The sequence below is a fragment of the Echinops telfairi genome, unplaced genomic scaffold (assembly GCF_000313985.2).
Source record: "Echinops telfairi isolate 266 unplaced genomic scaffold, ASM31398v2 ScPeMD7_443;HRSCAF=831, whole genome shotgun sequence".
NCBI classification, from domain to species: domain Eukaryota; kingdom Metazoa; phylum Chordata; class Mammalia; order Afrosoricida; family Tenrecidae; genus Echinops; species Echinops telfairi.
In genome coordinates, this window is record NW_022104341.1 from 78,495,541 (window position 1) to 78,522,564 (window position 27,024).

A 27,024-nucleotide genomic window follows, 5' to 3' on the forward strand; every position below is an offset into this window, starting at 1 on the left:
ACAGGCTGTGTAGCCTTTAAATTGAGGCACAGAACAAGCAAGGCAGCCGCACACTGGTCCGATGATCACAGAGCGAGAGACAAGAAAGGCAAGGCTCACCAAGCCATCCATCTCTCCGCCCCTCAGTCAATCCCACCTGCGTTTATCAGCCAGGCTGGCACAATAAACTGTCTCACCCAGTTTCTCATATTATTGATTCAACACACCAGTTAAATAAGTGTGGTGAAAAAATATAACCTTGGACATACCCTTCTGATTTTGAAATATAGAGTTTTTGCTTGTTTGGTTTCTACAACTGCCTCTTGATTCATGTACTAGTTCCTTTTGGGCACCATGAAGTGTACTGGAATTCCCATTCTTCTCAATATTACCCATAGTGTTTTATGATCATGTAATCGAATGCCTTTGCATAGTAAAAAAAAACACAAGTAAACATCTTTCTATTATTCATTGCTTTCAATCAAGATATAGCTAACAATAGCAGTTTCTTCTAAATTTAGCTTAAATTTCTGGCCATTCTCCATACATGCACTGTTAATGATCCTCAACAAAATTTGATCATGTTACTAATAAAAATGTATTGAATATGTTGGACAGCTTTAAGATAAAGAATATGACATTACAAATGCAAAATCATGAACAATAAAGTAAGAATGACCAAAAGATTGAGTTATAATAATAAAATAAATCACACACTGCAAAAATTTAAAGCTTGTAAAAACTGCAAAGATTGCAAAAAATTTAAACATAGCATAATAGCTTTATTAATTAATTTTTACACACCTTTATAACACATTTTCAACATACATATTTGACTTTTCTCCTTTTTATATGACAATTATTTTCTAATATAATTTTCTAAAGTGAAAATAAACTCCATGCCATCAAGTTGATTCTGACTCACAGAGACTCTATAGCGTATGGTAGAATGTCAATATCAGAACTCTATAGAAAGCCTCTTCTTTCTCTCAGTGAGCACTTGGTAGTTTTGAATGGCTGACTTTGCAGTTAGCAGCTCAACAAATAACCACTACTATATTTCTCTCACAGTTGATGAAATACCTTTTTATTGTTAATTTTTTAAAAGTTTATTTCAAGGTGTGACTCAGTATTGGTAACCAATGTAAATTTTTAGGTTGTCAAATTTGGGGAAACCACCATGAAGTTCCTTTCATATAAATTAGGAACAAAAACAAAAACAAATAAACCTGTCATTCATTCAATTTTGACTCATAGCAACCGTGTAAGACAGGGTAGAACTCATCCTTTGGGTTTTACGGCTGCCAATCTTGGGAGCAGAAGACTTGTCCTCCTGTGGGGAAGCTGGTGGGTTCCAAGCACTGCCCTTATAGGCAGGAGCGCCCTATGTAACGCACGTTGTCCCCAAGGCTCTTGGTCCTAATAATAAACCTTAAGATGTTACTTGATTATTGGTTTGTTGAACAGTGAGTGACTAATATGAAATTCTTTTAAATTGTTCATATCCATTAAGCACATTACCTAGGCCCAAGGCTTGGGCGGGACCTGGGCAAGTAGGTTTCCTCTCATTCCCAGGATAAAGTGACACTTTTCATTCTAACGTATCTCCTCTGTTTGTTTGGTTTGAATAAGATCTTCATTTCTTACCATTCCTTACACCCACCTGGGAAGCCAAGCACCACTCTCCTCAGTGACTGTATTGGTCCTCAAGAATTTTCTGATGGAATCTCTATAAATAGGAATGTACACTGTAAACCAGTAAGTTTGAAACCCTTACTACTCCATCCACAGAAGAACACAGAGCCCCGAAGACGAGGATTTTACACAAAGATACACCACCTGGATGGACTTGGAGTCAGTTGATTTTCTTCACTTTCTCTTTGAATAAATATAGCATTTCAGTTTTTCAATTAAAATAAGTGGTCTTAATTTCAAACCTTTATGAGTCATGCGCTATAATTATACCATGGGCTATCAGGGATATTCCTCACAATTACTTTTCTTTACTTCCTCTCTGTAATTACTGGCAATTTTTGTTAGTTTGTTTCTTTTCTATTTAACAGGACAACAAAGCAAAGCATTCTGGGTCTGCCTGAGGCAAGCCTAATGTAACTTCTTTAATAATGATTACCTGCTGGTGAAAGCCTGTCTCCAAGCAAGGAGAAAGCATAAAATCTGAGGATTTTTATTCTTTAAGTGAAATATTTGGTTGTTTTTAACTGCTTGAGTGTTTATTTGTTTTCTCATAAGCACGAACAAATTCATATAGAGTTTGTGATTTTGAACTTCTATATTCTTGAATGTGGGAACATGTCGTAGATCATCCTTCTCTCTGGATTTTGTTCGGGTTGCCACAGCTCTCCCAGCACAGCCTGAACTTCTCCTTCTGGGTTTCCGGCGCCTCACCTAGGCAGACTGAGTTTTTCAGGATTAGCATGCCCTCATTCTAGTCGATCTGTTTTGTTTTGTTTTACTTTTATTTAATATTCTTATTTGAGCACTTTATGGTTATGAAGCAGAGGGATAATTTCATAGCTCTTCTGAAATTTGGGATGTTAATATTTTATACTGTTGCTAAAAATTCAAGATAATGTATGTGAAATATCTAAAGTAATTCCTTCTTAGTATGCTGTTGTTCTATTGCTATGACTTTTCGTGCCTTCCTGCTTTTGCTTTCTCTGGTTCTAGATACAATCCTGTTTCATTTAGCTAGCCAATCATTCTGCAAACATTTATTGAACATCCATATTTTTTCCAGAATTTGTACAAGACCCTGGGCTGTATAGATAAAATGATATTGTCATAGCACTTTCGAAGCTTTTAGGAAGGTCAGTAATCTTGATTATTCTTTTATTTCTATAAAAGTTGATGCTCGTTTTTATCACTTCTCAGCCTTTTGGCTAAGATCAAGTGTAGTAACAGCTGACCCTAGTTCAGGGTGTTCGGCCTCGTGTGGTACACTATTGAAGAGTTGAATAGCTCTATTTTTGACTGTAGGACAGTGTCAGAAAACTATAGTTCATGGGTCAAATCTTCCCATCTCCTTGTTTTATAAAGTTTGTTTAAAGCAGTTTTATTGGGGAATAATCTACATATCATATAATTCAATAGTTCAACCAGGCCAAAAGAGGTGTACAATCATTAACACAATTTGCAAGTATTTTCTTTTTTCTTGTACTTGTAGTTATTGGGTCCCCGTTTCTCCCCAGCCTCCTCTGCCACACCCTCAAGAAACCATTAATCCAGTTACATCTTTATAGATTCACCATTCCTGGATTTCATAAACAGGAAAAACAAAGAAACAAGGAAGATAACAATAACAAAATAAAATAGAGAAAAACTGCAATCGATAAAAAAAGTAGAAAATAAAGATTAGAATGATCTTAAATTTGTCAAAAGGAGGATCAATGGATAGTTGCTAAATTTTAACGCACCTACATCTGTCCCATCGCACTTTCCAACGCACTGCATGATAGCAAGGCTCTTCATATCCCTGGTCTATGTTCAAAGAGAATTCACCAGAGGCTTAATTCCATGTATTTCCTTCTTCTTTTTAAAAACTGATACAGCATTTAAGTGGGTCAAAAGGGGAGATCAAACAAAATGCTAAATTTTAACTTAACTATGTCTCTACAATAATCTATGTCTGATAGTAAGGCTATTCATATCCTTTGACTGTGGTCAGTGGGGATTCACTAGACAAGGTTTAGACTACGTGTGGACGCTGTATACAGTTGGGGCTTAGACTGCCATCCATAGCCTTCTGCAAACCAGGTGTTCACAATTTAGCCTCTGACAATATTCCCTTCTTTGGATATGGACTCTATAAGCCTTGGACCACAAAACTGATGTGCCTTTTCCATGTGGACTTAGTTGACACCTCCCTTAGATGGCTGCTTGTTTGAAGTTAAGCCTTTAAGAAGCCAGGCACATTCTTTCTGATAGCTGGGCACTCTAGTTTCTTCACCACATTTTGCCATACCACCCATATCTTCAGTGATCTTATCATGAGTCGAATATCAAGCATTGCCATGTCATTAGGACTAATTGTTCTTAGATTGGGGCTAGAATTAGGCGCAAGCCCAACATCCATTCATGTATCATTGGTTTATACCAAAACGTATTGTATATGTCTCTGGTTCACCTTAGAGACATTATTGTTATTTTATGTCAGAGAACATTACCGATAATCTCTTTGGGGCATAAAGCAATTCTGTTGATAGTGTCACTAACTTTTAAAATGGAATAGAATGTAAAGCCAAGTTGAGAAAAAGCAGATTATAAAAGTATAAGCTGGCTATGAACCTCAATACATGAATTATATACTTGTACAGATTAACCTCTTAGGTGATTGGACACTATTTACAGAAACAATGGGGGTTGGCAATAAGGCAATACGTTCAATAAGATTCATTGCCAGTGATAAAGCCATCCCTCCTAAGATTAATTCATATCTTAATAAAGCAAAGAGGGTATTAAAATGGTGAATATATGGTAGTCCCGGACCACCACTCATTGGGCACCCTCAAGGCAAGATATCTAAACCAAAGTCTGACTACCATTAGTTCCAGACTCCTAGTAAATCAGCCATCTACTTATTCTCATATTATGAATCTTTAGCCTTAAATCAAAGGTTAATCACCTGATGAGTTTCCACACCAAGTCCTTCTGGTGTGGACTATGAAGCATGTTGTGCACCTTGAAAAAAAAAGCAAGTCCCCAAGGCTACATAGAAACTAGGTCATAAGTGTCTAGTTAGGAACATAGTACCAGATACATTCTCCTCTAGGGTTCTCTTTAAGTACTGTTAAGCACCATGATGATAGACAGCCATGTCTATATGTTTATGTATTCTGCTAGTTGGTTATATTGCGATGGCTTCAGTATTGCTATGGTGCTGAAAACTATGGCACCAGTATTTCAAATACCAGCAGGGTTGCCTCTGGTGAACAAGTTTCAGTGGAGCTTCCAGAATAAGAAAAGAGAAGGAAGATGGAATAGGCTACCTACTTCTGAGAGATTTACTACTGAAAGTCTTACAGATAGTATCAACACATTATCAGATATAATGTAATATGAGCCTCACTGATTAAACGACATCGGACATGTAAACAGAATGAGCTGCCTTCTAAAAGTGAGGTTGATTTGATTGACATGGGTGGAGTAACGCATTCAGGCCCGTCAGTTGCTAGTGGAGAACGACTCAAAATAACAAGAAACAGCTATAAACATACATTAATAATTAGCCATGGATGTGTGAATCAAGGAAAGTTGAAATTATTAAAAATGAAAAAGAGCACATAGAAATTATAAGCATTAGTGGTGAGATAGGTTTTTGACTACTAGACTGGGTAAAGATTCTCAGTGGTTCGACAATTGAGCCCTCATACTTTCCCATGATGTTACATAACACAGTGTTTTACCAACTCCATAGTAGAATCTGATGTGAGCAGCCTATTAATGGTAAGAAGATGAGACTGGAGTGCAACCCCCTTACTCAGGTTATAACTCTGATGACATTTCAAGGAAGTTTCCTCAGGGGTGTGGCCCAGTTCTTCTATAAATAAAACACTAAGAATAGCCACAAACAAGGCTTCAGGAAGTGATGGGACACCAATTGAAATGTTTCAATAAGCAGATGGAGCACTGGAAGCATTTACACATCTATGCCAGGATACATGGAAGACAGCAACTTGGCCTACTGACTGGAAGAGATCCATATTCATACCCATTCCAAAGAAAGATGACCCAACAGAATGCTCAAATTTTAGAACAGTACCATTGCTTTCACATGCAAGTGAAATTTTTCTGAAGATCATCTATAATGATTGCAACAGTACATTGACAGGGAGCTGCCAGAGGTTAAGGTCAGATTCAGAAGAGTACATGGAACAGGATATCATTGCTGATGTCAGATAGATTTTGGCTCAAAGCAGAGAATACCAGAAAGGTATTCACTTTTGTTTTATTGACTAGGTAAAGGCATTCAATTGTGTTGACTATAACAAACTATGGATAACTTTGAGAAGAATGTAAATTTCCTTGTGCTCATATGGAGCTTGTACATGGATATAGTGGCAGTTGTGTGGATGGACCAAGGTAATACTGCACGTTTTAAAATTAGGAAAAGTACGAGTGAGGGTTGTATCCTCTCGGAAGGTTTATTAACAACATGTGATATGCCGACAACACAACCTTGCTTGTTGAGAGTGAGGAGGACTTGAAGCACCTACTGAAGAAGAGCTAGGGTTGTGGCCTTCGTATGGATTACAACTCAATGTCAAGAAGAGCAAAATCTGCATAATTGGACAAAATTAGAATCATGATAAATGAAGAAAAGATTGAAGCTGTCAGGAATTTTGTCTTGTTTGGATCCACAATCAATGCTCATGGGAAGAGTAGTTAAATGTTCTAAGACAAATTGCGATAGAGAAACCTGCTGCAGAAGACCTCTTTGGAATATTGAAAAGCAAGAATGTAACTTCGAGAACTAAAGTGTACCTCACCAAAGCCATATTTTCCATTGCCTCCTTTGCATAGAAAGTTGGACATTGAATAAGAAAGACTGAAGAAAAGTCGATGCATTTGAATTGTGGTGCTGTATAAGCATATTACAAGCACCATGGGCTGCTAAAAAGACAAACTGGCCTGCGTGGAAGAAGTACGCCCAGAGTGCTCCTTAGAGGCTAGGATGGCAAGACTTTGTTTTCCATACATTGGACGTATTTTCGGGAGAGACCAGTCCTGGAGGGGCGCTGAAATAGAAGACTGTCCTGCAGGAGATGGACTGACACAGCAGCAGCAGCAGCAGCAGCAGCCCTGGACTCAGGCGTAGGAACAATGGTGAGATGGCACAGGACAGGGCTGCGTTTCATTCTGTTAGGCACAAAGTTGCTATGGTTAAGGACTAACTAAATGGCACCTAACAACAATAAATAATAGTAGTTTGCTTCTTCCTGGATTTTGCATATGGCTCATGAACCTCTGGTTCTTTGAACTTGATTCAAAAACCTGTAAGATTACCTGCCAAATATGGGTGCTGTCAGCAACCTGCCATTTAACCTGTTGAGCTTCGATTTATCAGACTACGCAGCCACAAGCCCATGACTTTCTTGCTTAGTCTTCCTGCCTTTGGGCTTTCCTCCTTCCTGGTTCATCAGCGTCTGCAATTACATGAGCCCAGAGGAGATTCCAACTTAACGTCTGACCCACAGCTTTGAGCCTAGCTGGATTCACTCAGTTGTATGAGCCATTTTCTTGATATAAAATTTTCTCTTAGGTTGTAAATGATAAATTCAAGAAAAATGATCACATTCACCATCACAGAGAACAGTCCAAGATATATCTTGAGGTTCAATGCTGCTGGTAATAAGATGCCCAAGTAAAATCTTGCTGCATTGAATTCTAATGAGAGAAGATCTGTGAGCTGTGGCTTTACAGCAGAAGCTTCATACATGAAGAAATCAAAGAATCATTCATAATAAAGCAAATAAATAGGGACAAGACCAAAGTAAATGTTAGAAGAGACTCTGAAACTTGCTCTTGAACGTAGAGTAGTCAAAACATATAGAAGAAATCATGATATAAAAGAGCTAAAAAGAAAATCTCAAAATTCTATATGTAGACAAAATAGAATATTACAATGAAATGCACAAATATATATATGGGGTTAGAAAACCAAAAATTAGGACTACCCTGACCATATGTCCATCTGAGGTAACTGAAGAAAACATACAAGCCTAGAGTTACAAGATTAAAGGATTCTATGGGCAAAATATTGAACAACGCAGGAAACATCAAACGGCAAGTGGAGCACTACCGTATCAAAAGATTTGGTCAGCATTCAACGTGTAAAGAAGGAACATGTGATCAGGAACAGATGTCATCGGAAGAAGTCTAGGATGTGTTCAAGGTATCAACAAAGTGGATGGAACACCAATTGAAATGTTTCAACCCGTTGATGCAGCCCTGGGAATTCTTACTCATTTATGCAACTCAATGAAAAAAAAGACCAGTCTCACAACGGGACCAATAGACCTCACTATGAATACAGAAAATATTGATGTTTCACGGATTTCAAATTGCTGATGTACAATCAATTCTCATGGAAGCAACAGTCAAGTAATCCAATGACTTATTGCATCAGGCAAATCTTCTGCACAAAACCTCTTTAAAGACATAGTTAGATGAAAAAGAGGAGGATGGGATTGTTAGTGGGGAGAGGCCATGAATAAAATCAAAAGGGCATGGAATGGCAAGGTGCGTGCTTAGAAAACTTTTTTCTAAAAGGAGTTATATCCAGATATTAGGTTCTGAAAGGAAAAAGAAGAGTTTTTGATCATCTTCGCTTTTATAGCAATTCTGAATCAGATCTGAAAAACACCTTCAAGTCAATTTAAATTCATAGCAACCCAATAGGATATAGCAGGACTGCCCTCCATGGCACTAAAGCTTTATGTAATATTTAGATGTCTGCCATATCTCTCTCATATGGAGTTCTGGTGGGTTCCAATCACTGACCTTTCTAATAGTTTTAACCACTGTGCCACCTGACTCTTCTGATCACATTGATACATACAAATTCAATTGTTCTGATGAGAAATGCATTGCCTAGTTTTAAAATTCAAAGCCTTTTTATTGACAGTAGTTGAAAGTCAAGAAGTCAGCATGACCTATTTAAGGAGTTTATTTAAAAGAGAAACAGAAAATGAACTTGGATATAATTTTCCCCTAAAATTTTATTTCTGTTTGTTAAGACCCTGGAGCTACATATTTTAAGGATGTGTAGAGAAACAATTTGATGCTGCCCCCTCCGCCTCTAGTGACATCGACAGCAAACTGTTCTGTTGTAACACTCAAAGTTGTTTTACTGTGGGCGTGTTGAACAGTTTACATCAAAGTTGATTGGATTAAGGTCTAATCTTCTCTCTTTCCACCATCTGCATTGCTGAAATTGGGGTAACAAACTCTAAGACTCCAGAGTGCCCTGAAGCGCTTGGATTTTGCAAATGTCTATATATTACTTCAGACTAACATCTATCTGCATACAAATCTCTCCCAGGAGGAAATACAGTTCTTGGCTCAGAGAGGGATTTCAAAACGGAGTTACTGCACCGAAAGACACATTTCTTGGACCGTTTTTAAATATGAGAAAAAGGAATAGTACAGCTAAATGTGGAAGCTTTCTCGATAGAACTGGAGGTGGGTTGGGCGTCACAAAGTGCTTATGGAAAAGGCATGAGGGAAGGTAGTTAAAATAAGACCAATAGTGTTATTCTTGAAACTTGGCAGACAAATTTATAATTTTATGGTAAGAAGATAGCAGAGAGTCAAGAGATAAGATGGTATTATGAAGTCATCAGGCAAAGTCACGAATAGCCAACCTATACAGATAGGATTAAATTAGAAGTTAACAAGTATAAAACATTTAGCACCTCTTCTTGCACTTAACGATTCGTAAAGGTTGGCTCTTGTTACAATTTGTTTTGACTTATTGGACACTGTTGACTCAAAGTACTCCATCTACTTGCTAAAGCTATTCTTTTTATTACTTCTTTTATTTTTTCATCCTTTGTAAACAAACATTTAAAAGATTTAAAATGATGGGATACATTTCTCAAACTCTCTTGAATCCACATAATCATTCCATTACTAGCCTGTCTTCCTTCTTTCTACCATTGCACCCGAGGCCTCCCCCTATGCTCCTCCCTTGAGTATTTATTCCACCTTTATTCTTAACTGGCATTCCTCCACTCCTCCCGTTCCTGAATGCACCCCCCATGCCCTAAAATGACCCAGTTCTACTTTGCAAATTCAGCTAGACTGGAGTACACACATTGGTACAGATAAGAGCTGTCAACACATGGAATCCATGACAGATAAAACCCTCAGGAACAGTAGTGGAAGTAGTGATAGTATGGGGGGGTGGTGGTAATGGTGGACAGGTTGCGGGGGCATGAATGAAGGGGGAGAAAGGGAGAACAGAACCCATCACAAAGTTGGATATGGAGCCCACCCCTCAGGGGAGTGAATAACAGAAATGGTGGTGTAGGGAGACAAAGGACAGTGTAAGACACAGAATAACAACAAGAAGATATAATTGATCAAGGCTTCATGAGGTTGGAAGGGTGGGGGAGGGAGGAAATAAAAAGAGGAGCTGATACCAAGGGCTCAAGTAGAAAGAACACATTTCGGAAATGCTGATGGCAACATATGTACAAGTGTGCTTAATACAATTGAATAAAGGGTTATCATAAGATTTGTAAGGCCCCCTCGCCCAATAAAATGATTTAAAAAAAATAAAAGAAAAATCCTCACAAGTGGGTGGGTAAGCAACATCATGAGGAATGGAGAAAAAAATTTGAAGTTGTCAAGGATTTCATTTTACTTGCCTCCACAATCAAGATTCAAAGAAGCAGCTGTTGGGAAATCAACTAAGCTGTCGCACGGAGCAAATCTGCTGTGAACATTCTCTTCAACGCTTTCAGAAGCCAAGATGCCACTTGGAAGATTAAGGTGCACCTGACCTAAACCATGGTATTTTCAGTTCCATCCTCTGCATGAAAAAGCTGAACAATGAATAAGAAAGACCAAAGAAGAATTGCTGCCTTTGAATTATGTTGTTGGCAAAGATTGTTAAATATGACATGGACTTCATAAGAATGTTGGAATAAATATAGCCAGAACGCTCCTTGGCTGTGAGGCTGACAGTCATCTCATGTATTCAAATTAAGAAGAGGGACCAGTCTCTGGAGAATAGCATTATGCTTGGTAAAGTCGACGGTCAGCAGTCCGTGAGATTAATTGACACAGTCAAAGCAAGAATGAACTCAAATAGAATAGCAATTGCGAGGTCGGTGCAGGACGAGGCAATGTTTCATTCTGTTGTACTTAAGGTCCTTATGAATTGGAACACACTCAAAGACAAAACAACAGCATTCCCAGGGAGACTACTGTGATCTTGGTACACAGTGGAAATGTGGTTATAGGAATGAATGGCCAACAATTTACAATTTATTTGTCTCTTTTATATCCTTTTTTTTTTTTTTTTGCATATCAGTCAGTGACACGGATTTTATACAGACAAGGGTGCTAAGGCTCATAGAAGTTAACATGTTTTACCTAAAGTTAACTCAAGGAGTAAGTAGTAGAGTCATTATTTCAACCAGTCTTCCTGATTCTAGTCTTTGTATGTTTTCTATCAGAACATACCACATTTCTTTGACATTTAGGGTGGTGGAAAATGACAGTGCTCAGGGATCTGGGTTATAGTATTGCTTTGTCCATCTTTAGTACACTTATCAACTGTGCGGTATGTCAAGTCTGACGACTCTGAGTACAGGGGATATATAGCTGGTCTATTTACCTTTTTAATCCTCAACATATAGCACATCATTTGGAACAGAATAGATTCATATTATATAGTTATGTGATTCGATGGATAAAATTACTCATGATACCAACAACAAATATTCATATTCTGAACAAATGTAGATTTCACAACTTGTTTGATCTCTGTCTTTAGGCATTAGATAAACAGTTTCAAAGCTTCATAACAGTAATATGACAAATATCACACCCTTGATTAATAGCAGATGCTAGAACGGTAACCTAACTCTGTTTTTCTCCACATACCCTGTCGTTTCTTCTATATCAGAAGGTTTCAATTGAAGAGAAGATTTACCATAACTGAAGACTCAATAGGAGACCAGTGGAGAAACGGCATTTCCACTGTAGATTTGTTTTTCTTTCCATGTATGTCTGATTCCTAGTCGATGTATCTCTTGCACCACCACTACCTGTCAGTGGAGTTTTCCATATCGCTATCATAAAGAGCAGTTTAACAGAGCCCATGGACTATCATGGGCTGAAAGAAAGGCCTGGTGATGCGCTTTCATATATCAACCAACGAAACCTCCATGGTTTACAATGGGACACTGCATTTAGTCATGGATGGAACAGGACCGGGCAGCAACTCATGTTATTTCTCAGTAGTAACTAACAAACAATTGAAGACCAAAGCTTTGATAATTGAAAAGTTTTAGGTCATTTGCTCTATCAAATGTTATTTTGCATATAAATCATTAAGGCTCTTGTTTATAATTAAGCTCTGATTGAGGAGATGTATCCTGGGATACACTTGGGATGCCATTTCTAACACGTTTGCAAATGCTACGGATGCTGCTGGCTGAAGAACCACACTCTTGAGTAGCAAATGTCACTTATTTGTTCGTATTTCCGCCCAAGTCTGAACTCTGTGGGGTGGATTGAGTCTTCATATTTTCTATTGTATTCCTCGTCTTCAGTGATATATCTGCTGATATTTTTTTTCAAAGTAACCATTTATATTTCACAAGGAATGATCACCAATACTTACAGTCACTTGGCCAGGATTTGAACACTGCAGAAAAGGATTTAATCTATTTATTTTGTTCTCTGAGGCAGACAGCACAACATGCTGTTGACCTCCAACTGAAATGTAAAGCCACCCAGAGGGACTGCTTGAGATTTTGCTTGTTCGATGATGCCTTTAGGGACCATAGATGGGTCCCAGATGGAAGCAGCATGGATTTTAAAAGCACCATTTTTTTTTTCATTCTGAGAACAAATAAAGCCCTGGAAAGTCAAGAAAAGAGAATGAGGATAAGTGTCTCCCCATTAACATGTGAATTGTACTGCCTACTTCATAATATTTGCCAAAACTACAGAGAACATTTGAACTCTTCTAGACTGTCAACTTTTTGAAGGTGAAACTGATGTTACGTTTGATTGATTGTCAACCAAAGCACAGGGTACAATGCTTTCAGTTTAATAAACTATCAAGAGCTGATTACCTAATAACCATTATTTATCAGGATGGACTTTAACCATAAAACTGTTGTAATACTAGTGTTTTGTTATATATAGGAACATTCACTTATCCAATCAATTAAAAAATTAAGATAATTATACCTTCAATGATCTTTCCATTTTATCTTCATCTTTATCACCCCCTTTCCTAATTGAAGCCAGAATCATCTTTCCTCTGTGATAGTCTATTACCCTCCTAACTTAGCTTTCCCTGTTTAACATTCACTTTCTCGGATTTATTGTCTATGACACATACGAAATGGTGTTTAAGACTTTTAAATCTGGTGATGCTACCCCCTCCCACCTGTTTAGAAGTCTCAGTGTCTTACCATTACTTGAGACAAGAACAAAATATCCTACGAAAGTCCCACAATGCCATTAATGACATAAGGAGCTTCCATCTCTAGATTTGTCTCCTGTTTGTCTTCCCCAGCAGCACTGACCCTCTTTTAGACTTTTGGGTTGAGAATGTGCCTGAAACCCAGAGTATGTTCCCTTTGCCTGAAATCCACAGCCTCTTTGCTAGATTCATCTAATAAAATTCTTTTTGTTTTTTTTCTCCCAACAGTTTTATTGGCACATAATTCACATATCATACGATTAAACAGATCAATCATTCGCTATCATCAAGGGGAGTTGTACAATGACCACCACATCTATCTTAGAGCCTCCCATCCTCTCCCCCTCTCGCCCCCCCACCCTCACTGTTCCCTCCCGAAAGCCCCCTTCCCTCCCCAAAGCCAGTTCCCTACCCCTGGATCCCCTATAACACCTTGTACTGGTTATTGTCATCATACATCCATTTATCCTGTGCTTCATGGCTGGGAAACCCAACAGCAAACAGTGGTGTAGATAAGATCATATTAGAATAAAGGTAAAATACAAATGATGTATAAGAGGGAGAAGACCCCTGTCGATGTTCAAAAAGCCAGAGAAGAAATTAAGAGATACTTGCACCCAGTACTAATTCAGGTCGTGTCTATAGGGAGCACAGTTGGCCTCATACCAAGTTTAATCCTGCATACTCAGGATTACAGTGATCTTCGTCTTATAGTGAGGCTGTTCAGGACTCTTGATTTTGGCTAGAGAGGATCTGCCAGCAGCTTGCACTGACTAGATACTCTGCAGATGGGTTTTGGGCTCCCACTGCCCTCAAGGCTTTCTCCAAATTGGGTGTTCATGATTTTAGCGCTGATACTTTTCTCTTCACCATATTTGGATTTTGGAATTGTCATCTTTGGGTTACACAAGCAGATATGCTTATTCTGTGTGTACTTACTTGGCTCCTCCCTTATATGACTGCTTGTTTGAATACAAGCCTTTAATACCCCAGACACTATTTCTATTGATAGCCCAGTAGTTAGTAAAATTCTTCATATTTAACTCAACCATCAACTTCCTCTGAGAAATTCTCCCTGTCTCAACTAAATGATTCTTTATAAAAAACGGTGTTATATGTTAGTAACAACCTATATTTTGATAGCCCAGATCTAATTTTAATGAAAAATTTTTAATTATTCAATATCCCTTCAATTAGTATATGAGTTTCTTGAGAATGGGGTCGTTGATCTGTCTTGTTCATTCCTATAACCTCAATGCTTGGAACAGTACTTTTTACATAGAAACATTTTGCAAACATTTACATAGCTAATACAATGTTGGATTAATTTTTATAATGTTATGAAATTATTAATACTAATATAGGGAACCAAATTATTTCTTATAAGTAAGTATTGTGTGAAGTATTATGTTTTATTAATGTACACATATGCATCTACACATATTCTTGAGCTACTAACCCCATTTTCTAAAGGAAAACAAATTGAGGATACCTTGGATAAAGTGACTGAATCAAGGCATCACAGCCTTGGTGGCAAAGTTTAGATTTAAATTTAATGACCAATCCATTTCTCTTTCTACATCCCCATTGCCTAACATTAGATTGTTGTGAGTGACATATAAGGTTGATATTGTCAGAAAACATGATCTGGAGCCATTGACCTACATTCCAGTTGTGAAAGTTTGTGTTATTTAGCTCTAAAACTAAATTCATACAGAGAATGTGTTATTTCTTTACTTATTTGTACAGGATATATATTCTTTAGTACAAATTTGTTTGCCATTTCCAGGCATGCTCACAGTCTCGACTAGGGATAAACCCTGTACGGCAAAGGTACCTATGGTGGTTTCGTATAAAATTCTTTAGCTCCTGAAGAAAAGAATGGAAGTGGCAGTGTTTCCCAAATTTGCAGAAGAATGAGAATCATTTGGGGGGGACTTAACTATTATATTTGAAATTCGCAAACCTCTTTTCAGATTTTTGAGGGGAAACCTAGGCTTGGTGGGGGGGTGGAAATGGGATAAGCTAGACAAACTCTAACACTTGGGGAAAGGACTCTGAATACTTTGTGACAAAATAATGTGGCTTAGGAGTAAGGACGGAGAAATCTCTAGAGGATGTGATTCACTTAACGTGGACTAGTAAGTTGCTCTTTTAGCATGCCCCAGACTGGCTTATAACACCAAATATTCCCTTTCTAGTATAGACAGTGGATTAGTTGCTGAGACTCATATAAGAAGTTAACTAGAAGGTTAAGGAATGAAGTCGTTGATTCCTGAAATCCTCAATCAAAGTGCAAACCACAGACACCATTATAGATCTGGCTGGAAAGTCTGGTGAGAAAGTCTTCTGAAGGCATGTACTGTGATCAGGGATTGGCCTCGGGTATAACTCAGCAAATATTCTTCATTGCTTACATACTTTCAAGCTCTGCTCTGGGGATACAGAGAACAAGGAGCCCTGGTGGCACAGTGGCTATGAGTTGGACCTCGAACCCAAAGATCAGCAGCTAGACACTGCCAGCTGCTTCTTGGGAGAAAGATAAGTCCATCTGGTCCTGTAAAGAATGACAGCCTTGGCTATTCAGAGGGTCAGTTCTGCTCTCTACGGTAGGGTAACTAGAATTGACCCTAGGGCAATGAGTATTGTTTGGGGTTTTAGATCTGTGTAAAAGTGTGAACAGTAACTGCACCTGGTTGCTACCCAAAAGGCCTTGCAGTCTACATTCATAAAATCAAAGTTTTCCATAGAAAACCTGGTAGAATATTGTACTAGGACACAAAAGGATCGTCAGTAGTTGAAGGAACCAAGATGACAACTGATTTGGTTATCTTTACAGGATCTAAGAAATATAAACAAATGTGTTCATGCATCTAGTAAGATGCTGAAAATATTCACAGACTAATGATACTGTTGCCATTCCATCTATCATCTCTCTAGGTTTTCTCAGAACACAACTTAGACATCACTTTCTTAGAAGATGAATACAAAGTTCACAGACAAGAAGTAGATAGAGGAATAAGGGGAAAGCGCACACTGAGTAGAAGAAGCATGAGAGTCCTTTATCTTATAGTTCAGATTATATTTTTGAACATAGGGTTTAATAGGTATCCTCGAGATGAGACTAAAGAGTAAGAGGAGTTTATACCATGCTAAGTAATCTAGACCATTTTTCTTATTGATGATGATCAGGAATCCGTGGATTACTTTAACCCCATAAAAAGAATAGTTATATTGACAATATTTGGGCCTGTTTGTTCGCTTTTAATCTAGTAACCAGCATTAAAATGGGCAACATAGCAAACAGATGTTCTCAAGAAGTCATGAGAACTTTGCCAAGATAATTAGATATTAAAACATGGGAATTAAGCAGAGTCATACACTAGAGGGAAAATGTTCAATAGTATCTATAAAGAACAGATATTTAGCTCATGGAGCCAACACCAATGTGGAACCCACAAGAGTAACAAATATCACGGAGACTACAGAATGGTTTGTGTTGTTTTTAGCCATATTTATTACTTTCCAGCTAGCGGTATGAAGACTCTGTGTCTGTGCGTGTCCTGAAGGTACCAGTCTAGCAAGTTTGTGATGAATAGCATTGCAGGCAGGTGGATGAGCCTTACTTTGAAGCCTAGACAAAATGACTAGGAATCAAGGGCGTCATCTGCTTGTGAGGGAAATAGGTCACAGTAAGATGATGTTGAACTTTAGGTTTATTTTGGGAAGTAAAACAATACAGAATTGGAGTTAGAAAGCCTTCTTTGTAAGTTAACACCTAGGAAAGAAGAGCTATTATTTCATAGTACAATTTAGGAGTCCAAGGGCAATGTTAATGGGCATTACCAAGTTAGATTGCTAGACACCAACGATGGTAGAAACAAACCTCAGGCATGTAATAAGTTTCTCTGAGCTTCAGTGACCAATCTGTGTGATGGAGATGGTAATAACTACTTCACGGAGTTGTTTAAAGCATTACATGTGATACCAAAAACTAAACCAAGCTCCATGACATTGAGTCAGTTTTCACACATAGTGAACCTACAAGGCGGGGTAGAACCACCCCTGTGGGTTTCTGAGAATGTCACTTATTACGGGAGTAGAAATCCTCATTTTTCTCCCATAATATGTGATAACCAGATTGAGAAGACACGGTAGGTAGGTATTCAGTAATGTTGAATTTCTTTTTGAACTCAATTTTCAATTATAAGTTGTGTAACATTGTTTTCCTTTTTGTACTTTCTATTTGAAGTCAAAATCTAGTATCTGGGATTGACCTAGTCCCTCATATGAAAGGCTTTCAATCAGATAAAAAGGGGGTGGGACACAGAGGCAGAATGATATAAATAAAACTGTGGAACTACCCAAAGGCTATGAGGCTGGAATTCAGCTGGAAGAGGAGGAAGCTAATCCAAGGGATGCCTTGGAATGGCCTTGCAGTGTTGTATTAAGAATGGACAGAAGAATCTAGACAGAGTGAAACGAAAACTGAAAAATTGATATTCCAGTGTAACCATGTCATCCAGAAACCCCAGTTAGAACATTAACATGAAACGTGTAATTCTAAAGCTGCAATAAAAACTACTCTTTTGCATGACTCTAAACTACTGATTGTACTGAATTGCTCTTTCTGGCAAAAATGGCTTTTAGAGTTGATTACATGTCAAGGCAAAACTCAGCTACATGAGGCCTCATAAAAGCAATCTATTTTAAGCTGAGGCACACAGCTTCAATGGATTACAAAGTTACCAGGATAAACCTGTTTGATGTCTTTTTCCAGTCTTTAAGGTTTTCTTACAAGAGGTCCCACATATTTTAAAACATGTCATTTTACTCTTCTTTAAAGTATCCTTCTTAACACCACATTCCTGCAGTCTTTGCAACTAATTGGTCCAACTTCTCTTTCTTTAAATGCTTTTACTTTTTTGCATTAGTTGGGATTTCTGTGTTGTTTTTGGAGTAGCACCATGAGCTAAAGATTGGGCTGCTAATCACAAGGTCAGTGGTTCTAACCTGCCAGCAGTTGGAGGTAGAAGGCTGAGACTATCTGCTCCTATGAATATTTATTTTCGTAAACCCTAAGGAGCAATTCTACTCCGTCCTTTACAGGGTTGATATTAGTTGGAATCCACTCAATGGCAGTGGGTTTCGGGGTTAAGTGTTTAGTTAACAAGGCCCTGGTGGTGCTGTGATAAAGCTATTAATCAGAAGTCAATGATTGAACCCCCCAACCGCTCTGCAGAAGATGTGCACTGTGCTCTCTGAAGACTTGCACTGTTGGAAACTCTATGGGGCAGTATTGGGACACTCCATCTGCCCTGTAGGTATGCGATGAGTAATTTCCACAATGGCAATGTATCTTACTTTAATGAATCATATGATTAACTTTTTTAGTTTTAAAAATCACCCTGCTTGTTTTGCCACTGTATTCATCAGGGAGAATATCTGTTTAAATCTATTTCCTTTTTTCCCCTCAGGCCTGAAATGATAGGCCTCAGCTTTCAGTTTATTTTCAGTTCTACCACATGCCTGTATCATTTGTCTTTCATGCACCCAGCACACAGATCACACAGCACGTGAAAACGGTGCTGATTAAATCACCGAGTTATGAGGCAGTTAGCTTTAAACTTCTCCTTCTATATCTTTCTGTTTCCTTAATGCAAGAATCAAATTGCTTCTTTGATTCGTTCATATTTTGAAAAAAGTAACTTTTGTCATAGTTGCAATAAGTGTGAATCAGCCACCTTGCACTCCATACGATAGAAAACACACACATTTTGAGTACTTACTCTTCTCAGTCCAACATTTTACCTGCATTAACTAATCTTTAGCTTTATGCACATAATTAATCTTTATAATAAACTTAGCAATTAAAATTATTATGAACTTCATTTTTTTAACGGAGAAAATGGGAGATCCAAATGGCTAAATAACCTCCCTATGTTCCCACAGTTAATAACTAGCAGAAATAGGGTAGAATCCTTTTCCAGAGTTCAAGACTTTAAACACAGTAGGTCAACCCTAAGGTACTGAGGATTCAATTCCAGACCACTACAATAAAGAGAATATTAAAATAGTGAGTCATGTAAATATTTTTGTTACCCAGTGCATTTAAAAATTATGGTAATGCTATATTAAGTATACAACAGTGTTAAAGGCCTTATTTGATGTAGGGTTGCCACAAACCAACAATTTGTAGAAATGTAATATCTGGGAAGCTCAGTAAAGGAAAGCGCAATAAACAGAGGTATGCCTGTACATCAGCACGTCTGGCGAGGGGTGGGTACATACATATAAATAAGTAAGCATCAGGGTCAACTTTTAATTTGTAATTGGTTGGCATGTAAGCATAACACAATGTGACAATTCTGTTGAAAATTATCAGTAAATAATTTGCTATGGCTGTACCAAAGATTCTATTAATATACTCAAGTTTTATCTTATTGGAAAATTGATATTTTTAACCTTGACCTCTGGAATTTAAGTGTCAAGATCATCTGTTTTAACCAAATGGCATCATCCCTAAAGAGACTATTGCTCTATATATCTCCCTGGTTTCCACAGGTCTCCTGAGCCCTTTCTTTGTCTGAGAAGTTGTAGGTTAAAAATAAGCAGATTTTGGCATTCCACAACCTTCTTTTGAATTTTGGTTGTATTGCTGACCTTGAGAAAATTAATTTGACTAAACTTATATTAATTTAAATAATTTCCAGAGTGATATTTCTAAATCATTGCCCAGATAATGCCATTGCTCTCCTTAGGTGCCGTGGAGTCAGCTCTGACCCGTATTGACACTATGTATCCCAGAAGGAAGCCCCTCTGGGTCCTGCGCCATCTTGACAATTCCCATGTTTAATCCCATTGTTGCAGCAATTGTGTCCATTGTTCTTGTTGAGGGCCTTCCCCTTGTTTGCTTCCCCTCCACTTTGCCAAACCTGATGTCCTCCTCCAGGGTCTGATCTCTCCTGATAACACGTCTAAAGTACTGGAGACAAAGTCTCACTCTGCTTGCCTCTCAGGAGCATTCTGGCTGCATTTCTTCCAAGACAGATCTTTAACCTCCTTAAAACCCATCTCTCACTCTCTTTTGATTTAATCATAAAGTTCAAATTTTTTAGCATTTCTCTTAAGGCTATTTGAAATTTATTTTTTTAGTTTTGTCCATCTTAAATTTTTCTTGTGTAAATTCCAGCGGTGCTAAAAATTATCTGGTTATTAATAGATGCAAGCCTAGCCAGATAATTTTGATATCAAGTATAGTACTTTTTTATTCTACAGTTCCAATAAAACACATTATTACTACTGATTCCAGTTATTCACTCAAGATTATACCTGCTATTTGCTGTTTTTTATATTCAGTGAGAAAAATGAATCAATTGATTTTTCTTTTTGTACAACTTTGCTAGGTTCTATATCTTCTAATATAAGTAACATACAATGATCCATTAAGGAACTCTTAAGTGATAAGACAAACAAAAATGACTCTCATAATGTTCATAATGTCACATAAGAAAGAACAAATGGATACCTAAGAATAATGGGATAATGAGGCAGAAAAGATTATAAAACTGGGAATCAAAAGGCCTGAGATTTGAGCCAAGCCCTGCCATTAAATTTCTATATTATCTCAGATAAATATTTTCCCTTCTCTAGGTCTCAGTTTCTCCATCTGAAAAAGAGTGAGGTTAGGTTAGCATTAGATAATTCCCAAAAGTCAAATGAATTCTACCAATGTTATCATTCCGATAATATCAAAGAGCCCCGAAGACACAGTGCTTGACATACTCATTTGGAAACTGAAAGATTGACAATTCAAATCCACCAGCCATTCTAGGGCAGAAAGACATGGCAGTATGTTTGAATAAAATTTGACAGAACTGGGAACTCTGTGGGGCAGTTCTGCTTTATCTTATAGGATCACTATGAGTCAGAATCAACATGATGGTAATGGGTTTCATGGATTTATAACTAACATCTAGCACGCTCCTAAAATAAAAATAACTACTATCTTTAGCTGACTTCACTGAAGATATGCATATAATGATCACAATAACCTGATGGCGTTGTTGTTGGGTTCAATTCAGTTGGATACAACTCAGAGAAATCTCATGTACAACAGTCCTAAACCCTGCCCAGTCCTCACCATTGTGCCGATATTTGAGCCCCCAGTTGCAGCAGCTGTGTTAGTCCATCTTGGCTAGGGCCTTCTTTATCGATGCCCCTACTGAATATGATGTCCTTCTTCCCGGACTGGTCTCTCATGACAGTATGTCCAAACTACATGAGACAAAGTATTGCTAACCTTGTCTAAAGAAGCTATGTGGCTGAGCTTCCTCCAAAACAGGTCTGTTGGTTCTTTTGGCAGCCCATGTACTTTAAATATCCTTCATAAGCGCCATAATGCAAATGCATCAGTTCTACTTTGATCCAGCTTTCACACGCATATGAGGCAATTGAAAGTACCATGACTTGAGCATGGAGCTCAAGTGCCATGACATACCATGGTGCGCCTTAGTCCTCAAGGTAACATCCTTGCTTTCCGACCCTTGAAAGACGTCTTAGGCATCAGATTCACCTATTGCAATTTGTCTTTTGATCTCTTGACTTAGGCTTTCATAAGCATTCTGCCTCGTGTTTTTCCCATGGAGAGAATGGTGGATTTGAATCACTGATCTTGTCCTCAGCAGCCAAGTGCTTAGCCCACTGTGCCACCAGGGCCTTGTCTGTCAGTTTGTTGTACTGGTGTGGATTGCTTGCTGTGTGGTGCTGGAAGCTATACCACTGGCATTTCAAATACTAGCAGGCTCACTTATGGTAAGAATGTTTCCGATCATCTTAAGATTAAGAACAGACTAGGGAAAAAGAATAGGCTCCCAAGAGATAACCCATTGTAAGCTACATGAGTAGCTGCTGAACTCTGTCAAATCTGGGACGAGAAGATGAGCATCCCAGGTTGGAAGGCTCTCGTGAACTGCCTCCTCAAAATACAGTTGACCTTCATGACATGGATAGAGTGAAGCACCCAAGACCTTCATTAGGTGATGAATCATCGCTCAACATGAGAAGGAACAACAGAAAGCACTGATTAATAATTGGAATGGAGAATGTGTAAAATATGAATTTAGGAAAATTGGGAAACAAATATATAAGGATCAGTATCCTAGGCATTAGTGAGCTGCAGTGGACTGGTTTTGACCATTTTAATTCAGACAAGGTCAAACATGATGAGGTCAAACATACAGTTTTCTATGTTGGAAATGACAAATTCAAAATGAATGGAGACACATTCATGATTAAAAAGAACATTTCAAGATCTATCTTGAATTACTCTGCTGTCTGTTCTAGGATAATGTCTATACATCTACAAGGAAGTCCAGTTAATACAAACATTCATCAGATTTATATACCAGCTACTAAAACAAGTGATGAAGAAATTGAAGAATTATATCCACTTTTCAGTCTGAAATTGATCAAATGTGCAATCAAGATGCATTGATAGTTATTTCAACTGGAATGTGGATGTGGGAAACAAAGAGGAAAGAATTTCCTATAGTTAAAAACTATAGCTTTGGTGATGGAAGCAAAGCTGAAAATAACAGGATAAAATTTCAGAAACAACAACTTCTTGATTGCAATATTGATTTTTAAAACAAGAAAATAATACTCTACCTGTGGATTTCTCCAGGTGTAATAGTCAGGGATCAAGTTGAGTATATCTGTGTATAAAAACCCTGGTGGCATAGTGCTTACCCATTGGGGTGCAAACCTCAAGGGCAGCAGTTTAAAATCACCAGCAGCTTCACAGGAGAAATCTGAGATTTTCTAGTCCTATAAATGACTATAGTCTTGGAAACCCACAGGAGCAGTTCTATTCTGTCTTATAGGATCACCAGTATTACTAATCAACTCAGTAGTAGTGGGTTAGGATTTTTGATGGCCAGGGTCCAATTATAGAATGGACCATCAATTTCTCATATGCAAGTTCAGGATGAAGTTGAAGAAAAAAATTTAAAAGTCAATGAGGATCAAAATACACCCTGGAGTTGATACCATCTGAATTTAGAAAATATATCAAGAGAGGTATGATGTGTACCTTCTCCAATGACAGCAGATGAGGCAAGCTGTTGAATGACATCATGAATACCATACATGAAGAAAGCAAAGGGGTCATTAACAAGAAAAGAAACAAAATACCAAATGAATCTCAAGATATTTAGAAGCGTACTCTTGATCATAGAGCAGTAATGCCAGTAGAAGAATTGATGAGGTCAAAGAGCTGAACAGAAAATTTCAAAGAGCAACTCAAAAAGACAAAGTAGAGTATTATAATGAAATGTGCAAAGACTTGGTGCTAGAGACAAACATTAAGAACATGCTCAACATATCTCAAGCTGAAATAATTTATGAAAAATTTCAATCATTAGTTGCACTAATGGAGGATTCCATGGGGAAAATATTGTATGACGTGATGCAGGATGTATCAAAAGAGCATGGAAAGAATACCCTGAATTACTGGACCAAAAAGATCTGTTCATCATTCAACCATTCCAAGAGGTGTCTATGAACCAGATCAGTGGTATTGAAGGAGGACATACACGCTGCACTGAAGACATTACTGGAAAACCAGGGTCCCTGAATTAATGGAATATCAATAGAAATGTTTCAATGAGCTGATGAAGTTCAGCAAATACTCATTCATCTATGCCAAGGAATTTGGAAAACAGCTATCTAGACAACCAACTGTCAGAAATCCATATTTATATCCATTCCAAAGAAAGATGTTCTAACAGAATGGGGGAATTGTTAACCAATTTAGTTAATATCACATATAAGTAATTTTTTGTCCAGGATAAATACAAAATGGTTGCATCAGTACATTGCCATGGAGCTTCAAGAAACTCAAACTGGCTTCAGAAAAGGGAGTGATACAATTGCCAACATCAGACAGATCTTGGCTGAAGGAAGAGAATACTAGAAAAATATTTCCATGTGTTTTATTGACTATGGGCAGACATTTAATTGAGTGGATCATAACAAACTATGGATAACATTAAGATGAATGAGAATGCTATAACCTTCATTGTGTGTATATGGAGCCTATACATTGACCAAGAGGCAGTCATTTGGACATAATAAGGGAACAGTTCACTATGCTGAACAAATAAATTGAGAAGCTGGAGTAAATGCAAAAGAGTGGGGGAAGGGTAATTAACAACCTCAACTAAGTAGATGACACAACCGTCCTTGCTGAAATTGAGGAGGACTTGAGGCACTTGCTGATGAAGATGAATCAATAAAGTTTTCAGTATGTATTGCAACTCCATGTAAAGAAAAACAAAATCCTCACAACCAATCTATGACGTCATGATAGATGGAAAAGAAAGTTGTCAAGAAGTCTGTCTTGCTTGGAGCCACACCCAGTGTTCATGGAAGGAAACACCCAGAAATCCGAGGAAATATTACATTGTGCAAATCGGTTGTGCTTCTTTAAAGTAGAAAGAGCAAGCATGTTACTTTGAGCTCTAAGGTACATCTGACCCAAACCATGATATTTTTAGTCACCTCATATGCATATGAGAGTTTTACATTGCATAAGGAAAACTGTATAAGAATTGATGCATTTGAATTATGGTGTTGGGGAAGAATATTGATAGTAACAAGACTCCCAAAATAATAAGCAAATCATCTTGGAAGAAGAACAGCTAGAATGTGCCCTTGAAGCTGAGGATGAGGTTTTGTCTCAAGGTTCTGTGCGCATGTTAACAGGAAAGACCAGTCTCTGGAAAAGGGTTCCCTGTTTAGTAAAGTAAATGAGCAGTTATGTGTTCAAACAACAATTGTGAGGATGTAGTAAATGGGAGTGTTTTGTTCTGTTGTTCATAAGATTGCTCCTAATTGGAACTGACTGAGCAGCACCTTATATATGAGAAAGAGATTGCTATACCTTTATTTCCTATGTGCCTCTGAGTGGGCTTAAACAATCAAACCAGTTAACTGAGAGTGCACTAATCCGTTGTTAACCCCAGCTAGTCCTTTCTCATTTTAAATAAGATCAGGTGGGTCAAGAAAGAGGAAGGGATTTGTTCAAACTTATATTGCTTGTAAGAAGAATGAAAAGCAAGAGATCTAGGATTCAGATAAAATTACTTTTCCCACATCCCAGCTAGACTTGTGCTTTTTGAGGCTAGTTTGCCTTCAGACCAATTTGTGGCAGCAGCTGATATAGAGGAGCAGGTATAACCAGTCATTCCTGTGTTCAAGCCTCGTTCTTCTATTTCTTCAGTAAATATTACACAACTCACAGCCTATTAGAGAGAACAATAGATGGATAATATGCAACAAAAATGTTGACATAAATGAGGCATTCCTTCCTTTTCACATCTCATATTTGGCCTGCATGTCCTGAAATGCTAAGACCAGAGGAATTCCAGAAGGTTATGTTTCTGCTATACTGAAGTGCCTTACAAAACTTATAAGAGGAGACTATCGTGGGGAAGAAAGTTAAGAACATATTGTCTTCAGAGTGAACAGAAACCCAAAATAGATTGCTGCGTATGGGTTCCTTGTCGTGTTTGGGAATGCAGCCGACTGAACACAACATGGCCCTATCCTGGTGCTCTGCCAACTTTACCCTACTTGCACGTGGGATAGGAGCAGCTGTGCCCATGGTTCATACACTGAATCCATAAGAGGTTTAACAATTATATAGAAGCCTGCAAAGGGTCCGGGCTTATGCATCTTAGCACCCAGGGACTACACCTCTAGCTGTGTGACACTTTATAGATCACCGTTGTTCATATCACAGAGCACTTTGCACAGTTGCAGAAACAAAGTACCCTCATGGTTTCTATGTTTTCTTCGTGCTACTACATGTTTTTTTGGTTTTTGTTCTTTTAATCTACCTAGCCGTTGACAATTTGAGCGTGAAACTATCCCCCCCAAAAATCTTTAGATAGGGAATTTGGAATATTTTTATCCTGCTGTGGGACAAGTTGAAATTTTATCACATCAGATCAGAGCTTTCATTCCCCGAGAGGCAGAGATGTAGCATGTGCTGGGTTTCTACTCTTATAACGAATTATTTTCTTATTAGAGATGGTTCTGGCACAGGACAGAAGTGACTTGCAAGGACACAGGGTCTTTGTTCAGAGTCTCTGGCCTCTAGCAGTCTGTGGGGGAATGTGATTGGAGAGAGCGCCTGTCTCTTACATACTATTGTTAGGTGCCATCAAGACGGTTCTGAGTCACAGCACCCCCATGTACAGCAGCACTAAGCACGGCCCCGTCCTGCTCTGCCCTCACAATTATTCTTATGTTGGAGAGCACTGTTGCAGCCACTGGCATCCTTCTAGCTTGCGGAGGTTTTCTCTTTCTCCCAGCCCCGCTACTTTTCCAAGGGTGATGTCTTTCTCCAGGGACTGGTCTCTCCTGAGAACATGTCCAAAGGACATGAAGATTACGTCTTTCCACCCTTGACTTTAAAGAGCACTTTGGCGTTATTTATTCCAAGACAGATTAGTTTGTTCTTTTGACAGTCCATGTTACTTCCAATATTCTTCACCAGCAGCGTAATTCAAATACGTCAATTCTTCTTTGGTCTTCCTCATTCATTGCCCAACTTCCACAAGCATATTAGGCCATGGAAAATGCCATGGGTTGGGTCGGGCACACCGTAGTCTTTAGAGTAACATCCTTGCTTTCCAACACTTTTTGTTGTTGTTGTTGTTGTTGTTGTTTTTTTAAATCAATTTATTGTGGCTCATACAGTTCATCACAATACATAGATCAATTGTGTAAAGCACATCTATACATTTGTTGCCCTCATTATTCCCAAAATTCGCTTTCCTCTTGGGTTC

General features: G+C 38.1%; 1 protein-coding gene and 1 pseudogene across 1 annotated transcript in view; both read left to right on the plus strand.

Moving 5' to 3' along the window:
* Positions 1-27,024, plus strand: part of AGBL4 (AGBL carboxypeptidase 4) — a 1,691,367-nt gene that overhangs the window by 580,327 nt on the left and 1,084,016 nt on the right. The window lies entirely within an intron of this gene.
* Positions 2,860-3,024, plus strand: LOC115870298 (annotated as a pseudogene).